The 7359-nt window shown below is 34.2% G+C and overlaps 1 long non-coding RNA gene across 1 annotated transcript in view; it reads left to right on the top strand.

The window, feature by feature from the left end:
• Window positions 1-321: 321 nt before the first annotated feature.
• LOC127718283 (uncharacterized) overlaps window positions 322-7359 on the top strand; it is a 65329-nt gene continuing 58291 nt past the window's right edge. The window contains exon 1 of the long non-coding RNA XR_007989701.1: window positions 322-541. This is a non-coding gene — a long non-coding RNA (uncharacterized LOC127718283). The remainder of the gene's footprint in view (window positions 542-7359) is intronic.

Raw genomic sequence — 7359 nt, 5'->3', positions numbered from 1 at the left:
TGTGTCAGAAACCTATGCTGTGTCAAATATTTAATCACAATCCAAATTCAGTGCTGTATCAAGCTTGAATGTTGTGTCCATACTTGCTCAAACTGTTTAGGGTTCGACCTCTGCGGTTGTATCAAGCTGCGGTCGTATCAAGCTGCGCCCAGCCTCATATAAAATTTGTTGAGATCGTCATATGTCAAAGGGTCTGCAGCATTGGGTTTATTACCAAGACCAAGTGATTTTAAGTTTTTAAATTTTGCGCTCGGAGTCTGACGACTTTTGTGGAACTCATCATCAGTTATAATATTGCATTCATACTCATTATCATGCAAGTGTAATTTATTTGGTCAAGTCATCTTTGTAAGTGACATGATATCATTACAATGATGGAATAAATGTTGGGAGAATTTATTGATATTTCCTCCTCAAGTTGATAATGTCTCCTCAGAGCACGCGCTATCGTGATACGAGTTTTACGGATACGTTGAGGAAACAGATATAGCTGTAGGGAAGGATGATAAATGTACATACAGAGACTGTTTGAATTTAAGGTGTAAGTACATATACATGTATGATATAATTATTAGAAATGACGTATCAGCTTATCAGTGAATGTACAAACATTTATAAGAATTCTATATTTCAGTTAAGAAAAACAATTTTTTGTCATTTGAGTATATAAGCAAGGCAAATGGACTTGTTTGTCAATAGTACATTACTCATCTAACATACTTCTAGAAAATATAATTTTATTGGACTGTTTTCCTCTGTTGTATACACAATTGAATGAATCAGCAGTAACAATAAGACAATTTTATCTTCAGAGGTGGATTTAGAAAGGGGGCAGCGGGCCTCTAACCATTTTGTGGGGAAAATTTGGTTGATTATATAGAGAATCACTGAAACATGACTGGATCCCCTCTGATCTTTATATAATTACATGCCAATTTTGTTTATTCTTTATTTATATTATCAAAATATCTATATGACTCCTCTCTTTTTCAGGTAAAAATGAGCTTCATGTACCAGAAAAGATGTTGAAAATTTTAAAACTGTTTTAACAAGAGCATCATAAAATATAAAAAAAGAACAATACCAGGTCTGGACCTTTGTGGCTGCATGCAATTAATTCTAAAATACCAGGAAACAAGGTGTAGCTGCACAGCAGACATGGCAGATCTTAACATTGCTGATAGGCATCAACTCAACATTTTCAAGCTGCATAAAAAAGGAAAAGCATTACTTTTCATAGAATCCAAGAATTTTTTTAACCAAGTCAAGTGGTTATTAGACCTGTTATCATGAAAATACTAACATATATATTAGTATTTACAGTCATATATAATATCCCAAATACATGAAATATAAGAACTATTTGGTATGTGTGACTATCTTTCTTCCCATGTCATGTTACATGTATGCTCAGAATATTTTAATGTCACAAGGATATGAAATGGATAAATGATATATTGTCAACCATTTAAATAAAACAGACAGGCTCAAAAATAAATTAACTGTCTATGTGAAAGTTCAAGTTGACTAAAATTGTCTAGAATTAAAAAAAACATATATCCAAAAGTACAGAATTGCCTTTCTCGGAAATTTTGTATGTTTAATAGAATGATACTTGAAGCTTCTATTTTCTTGGATCTGTATCAATATAAAATAGGGAGATGTGGTATGATCGCCAATGCGACAACTTTCCACCAGAGACCAAAGTAAGTGTTAGAAAATACAGCTGGTAGCAGTTATTTATGGCATTGTGTAGCAATCTATGAAAGACACAAAGATTACAAAGTGTAAAATAATTCCGACACGATAACCAACCATCAAGGCTTCCTCTTAAACCAGCCAACTCACTGAAACTAAACATAACAGCCAATTACAGTCATATTCACAATAGGTACTTTTTTGGGTCAACAGAGAATTCAAAATAGCCACCAAAGATGAAAATTAGAATGAGAACTCAATAGGATATTGACTTGGATTATTTTCAGCTAAGTTTAATATAAATGGTCCCAGTTTTCAAGAACAAATGAAATGGAATCAAATGATCCAGGAATATTCAGTCTGTCCAACACTTTTGAAAATTTGTTTTTGGTGCTTTTAATCACAATATGTTATATATGTTCAAGCAGAGACATACTACATGAAAAAGTAGTTAGCTGGTTGTTTTGAGGGATTGAATTCTGTTCTTGGAACAAAAACATAAAAAAAGAATGACACGAAATAAAGTAAATGGGGAATCCAGTTTTTATACGACCACAAAAAAATTTTGCGGTCGTATATTGGTATGACGATGGCGTCGTCATCGTCGTCCGAAGACACATTGGTTTTCGCACTCTAACTTTAGTTTAAGTGAATGGATCTCTTTGAAATTTTACCATAAGGTTCAATACCACAAAAGGAAGGTGGGGATTGATTTTGGGGGTTATGGTACCAACAGTTAAGGAATTAGGGACCAAAAAGGGGCCAAAAATAAGCATTTTCTAGTTTCCAGACAAGAACTGTGGAACGGTGTATGGATCTCTCTGAAATTATACTACAAGTTTCCATACCACAAAGGGATGGTTAGAATTTGATTTGGGGGGTTATGGCTCAAACCGTTTAGGAATTAGGGGCAAAAAAGGGGGAAAAACAAGGTTGTCCTGGTTAATGGACAAATACTTTAGTACAAAACATAATTTAAAGCAGTGTAAGGGAGATAAATCAAATACATCATTGAAATTATCTCCCTTACACTGCTTTTAAATTATGTATAAAGTAATGGTTAATGAACAATTAAGATATTTTAAAACAGTGTAAGGGAGGTAATCCAAATACAACGTTTTGGTTACTTCCCTTATACTGCTTTTAAATTATGTTTAAAGAAATGCATATTTATAAAGGAAGACCAGTAAAAATATCTGCAAATGTTGCATCTTTTTTTTTTACAAAAAAATCCATATGAAAGATTTGACACTATATTTTAAATTCTATTATAAAATAGATTAGTTAGCACTATGGTAAATTTAAATGGGTAATTATGGTTGCAAACTCCATTGGAAATTAAAATTGAGATTATGACCATATCTTGAGGGAAAGAATTTTTTTTTTGGGGGGGGGGGGGTAAAAAGAAATTGTGGGTTCTCATTTCAGATTTCAGAAATTAAAAAGAATTATTCTTCAGATATTTTTTTTTCAAATTTCAAATATTGAAAAATTTCAAGAAGTAATCTTTAATTGCACAGTATGGCGCATTAGATTTGTAAAATCTTTGACCACATTTAATTATTTGTTATGCCGAATCTAACCGTGTATTTAGATTTTTAATTTTGGGTCCAGTTTTCAAATTGGTCTACATTAAGGTCCAAAGGGTCAAAATTAAACTTTGTTTGATTTTAACAAAAATTGAATATATGGGGTTCTTTGATATGCTGAATCTAAACATGTATTTAGATTTTTGATTTTTGGCCCAGTTTTCAAGTTGGTCCAAATTGGGGTCCAAAACTAAACTTTGTTTGATTTCAACAAAAATTGAATATATGGGTTCTTTGATATGCTGAATCTAACCATGTATTTAGATTTTTTATTTGTGGGCCCGCTATCAAATTGGTTCATATTGAGGTCAAAAGGGTCCAAAATTAAACTTTTTTTGATTTCATCAAAAATTGAATTATTGGGGTTCTTTGATATGCCAAATCTAACTGTGTTATTAGATTTTTTATTTTGGGTCCCGTTTTTTAAATTGGTCTACATTAAGGTCCAAAGGGTCCAAAATTAAACTTAGTTTTATTTTAACAAAAATTGAATTCTTGGGGTTCTTTGATATGCTGAATCTAAACATGTGTTTAGATTTTTGATTATGGGCCCAGTTTTCAAGTTGGTCCAAGTTGGGGTCCAAAATTAAACTTTTTTTTATTTCAACAAAAATTGAATATACGGGGTTCTTTGATATGCTGAATCTAACCATGTATATTGATTTTGGACATTGGACCATAATAGGTAAATTAAAAAAAATCAAGTTCTTAGACCACATTCTTTCTGTGTCAGAAACCTATGCTGTGTCAAATATTTAATCACAATCCAAATTCAGAGCTGTATCAAGCTTGAATGTTGTGTCCATACTTGCCCCAACTGTTCAGGGTTCGACCTCTGCGGTCGTATCAACCTGCGCCCAGCAAAGCATTTTATTCAAATTATGTACATACAGTTTGTATTTGAGTTTTTGACTTAGTGTTTTAAGTGTTAATAGTGCTCTTTATGCCGCAGTCACACTAGGCCACGATCTTACTACGATCTCTGAAAAAACTGCAAATTTTGACGATCCTAGTGCGATCGTAAAGATCGCAGTAAGGTCGTGGTGAGGTCTTCATGATCGTGATGAGCGTGGCCAACTTTGAACATGTTCAAAACAATCGTGGTGCAGTCGTGCCGAAACCAGGTCCTAGTAGAAGCGTAGCGAGAGCGCAGTAAGGTTGTGCTAAGATCGCAAAGGTCGCTGTGCCATCGTAGCTAGAGCGTAGCGTAAGCGCGAATTTAGTCAGAGATTGCGCTACGATCTCACAGCGACGTTATTACGACCATCATGTTCTCCCCGCGACCAAATAACGCTTCTACTACGACTGTAACGGAAATTGGTCATAGTTCATTTATTTTGATGTGAAATACCAGTTGTCTTTTCCTATTTATTGTGTTTCTATATGTATATAAGTTTCTCCATAGTTGGAGCACCATCTGTTAATTAAAACACCCCTAAAGTTGGTATAGTCTTGGTTTTCACCCCTTCAAGTATAATGGACCGTTCCAGATGGTAGTATATAAACCAGCTCAAGATAGAGAAACTTTGTCAGTTTTATGTGGACCGTTGAAGTGATAACATCAGGGATTATTTTCCAACTGGTAAGTAGAGTGAATTAAGTGATTCCAAAGGATATATATGAATAGTGTTCGGATTTATATGTGGATATTGCAATAGTGATTGTGATATAAAGTGAAACTTATATAATAAGTTATTTGTATTAGTGAGAATACAAGGTGTATACTTGCTGGTGTTGCAAGTTGTACTATGTGGAAGTGTGGATACTTCATAGATTTGTATTAGTGAGAATACAAGGTGTATACTTGCTGGTGTTGCAAATTGTACTATGTGTGATATTGTGGAAGTGTATTAGTGAAAGTGCACTGTGTTAAACCTTACCAGTTTGGATAATATTCAGTGTGTGGGAACTCAAAGGGGTAGTTAGTGCGTGAGTTCAGCTGTGTTTATATATATATTCCTTGTGCATTGAAGGATTTGTGCATGTGTAATTGTGTCATTGTGTTATTGTGGTTAGTTGCAGACTAACAAGGTGATACTACATATTGGTGGACGTTGTAAATAGAAGTTGTATATATGTTCATACGTTTTGTGTGATACTTACTTGATGCATGTTGCAAAGTAATCTGTTGGTGACATTGTGTAATAAATTTAGAGCCGTATACATGTTGCATAGTAATCTGTATGTGACATTGTGAATAAATCGGTCTGATACATGTTGCATAGTGATTGCATAGTGACATTGTGTATATATATTCTGTTATGATACAGTGTGTTTATGCATTGTGAATGAGGTACTTCACCTTGCATTTTGATTTATGTACATTGTGCTGTGTATATATTTTGCGTTGTGAATCCATTTAAGGATGTGTTAATTGTTTTGAATAGGACAACTGGCTGTGGTGCAAATTTGTGTTTAACACTTGAAATCCTGATTTATTCAGATACGGATCCATTGATCGCCCGTTACACGTTACAAATTTGGTGGCAGCGGTGGGATTTCATGTGTTTAGTTCGTTACTGTAAATTCATGTATGATTATACCAGTTGTAATATTCAATGTTTTAAGTTTTTGTCTTAGTTGTCATAGATCATTTCTTTTTAAGTAAGAAGGAACATTAAGTCAGTTGATATTGAAATGGCAGAAAATCTGTTTAATTCGGATATTGCAGTTTTAACAAGTGAAATTGAAAAATTGGAATACAGCTTAAGACACAGTTTTATGTCTTCAGCCTCTAATTGTTTCCAAAATGAAAATGATTCAGGAATTACAGATGGTGTTGAACTAATTAGAGGTACTGTATTGTTTGGAAGAAAGTAGTCATGAGCCTGAAAAGAGGAAGCGATTTGGAGGAAATGATCACTGTGAAGAGTAGATGATTAGATGTATCATATGTGTATATAGACAGTTTTGTAGTGTATATAGTGTACATAGAGTTTAAAGTGTGTATGTATGAGTCCGTCGGATGGGGACGTTAAATCCGAGGCCCCATGTACAGGAACATGTCACGCCCTGTGCATGTAAAAGACCCCTCCTGCAGATTTCGTTAAGAGTAGGCTCCTTGGGCCGCTGCAGAGGCAAAATTTGTTAGGGACCCTTTAAATTTATTCTTTGGCAGTGACGCTCAAAATTACAGACGTTAATAGGAAAGAGGTTAATGTTAGAAACAGGGATATTTTGAAGTAGGAAGTTTTAAAAAGTTTTATTCGGACAAAATTAAAAATCCTGTGAATAGTGTTTGTGCATAAGAAGAAAGTTCAATATGTTTGATATGGCTGACTGGAATTTGGACATATAGGTAGACTTTGTATCTACGGGTTGTGCCTTGTGATGTCATCAGTTTAGCCTGACGTTATTGTCGGATGTAATGGTGCCTGACGTTGTGGTCAGAAGATATATATATATAGTTGAAGATATATATGGTCAGAATCTAACCAAAGTTGTTTGGTATTGTGAAGTGGCAAAGCGGGAAAAGGCTTTGTCTTGATGTATATATGTCCAATGGAAATAGTGCCTGCACTATGGTAGCGTTTGGGTATGAAAAATGACCACTTTGATAGATGATTTCTCAGCATGTCAGATGTATTCAAGGAGTCATGCGGGACGCATGATTTTTGAGGCGTGGGTAGTGTAACGGAAATTGGTCATAGTTCATTTATTTTGATGTGAAATACCAGTTGTCTTTTCCTATTTATTGTGTTTCTATATGTATATAAGTTTCTCCATAGTTGGAGCACCATCTGTTAATTAAAACACCCCTAAAGTTGGTATAGTCTTGGTTTTCACCCCTTCAAGTATAATGGACCGTTCCAGATGGTAGTATATAAACCAGCTCAAGATAGAGAAACTTTGTCAGTTTTATGTGGACCGTTGAAGTGATAACATCAGGGATTATTTTCCAACTGGTAAGTAGAGTGAATTAAGTGATTCCAAAGGATATATATGAATAGTGTTCGGATTTATATGTGGATATTGCAATAGTGATTGTGATATAAAGTGAAACTTATATAATAAGTTATTTGTATTAGTGAGAATACAAGGTGTATACTTGCTGGTGTTGCAAGTTGTACTA

The sequence above is a fragment of the Mytilus californianus genome, unplaced genomic scaffold (genome assembly GCF_021869535.1).
Source record: "Mytilus californianus isolate M0D057914Y unplaced genomic scaffold, xbMytCali1.0.p SCAF_1, whole genome shotgun sequence".
Lineage (NCBI taxonomy): Eukaryota > Metazoa > Mollusca > Bivalvia > Mytilida > Mytilidae > Mytilus > Mytilus californianus.
The sequence above is the reverse complement of the archived record's forward strand: the minus strand, read 5'-3'. Positions and strand labels throughout refer to the sequence as shown.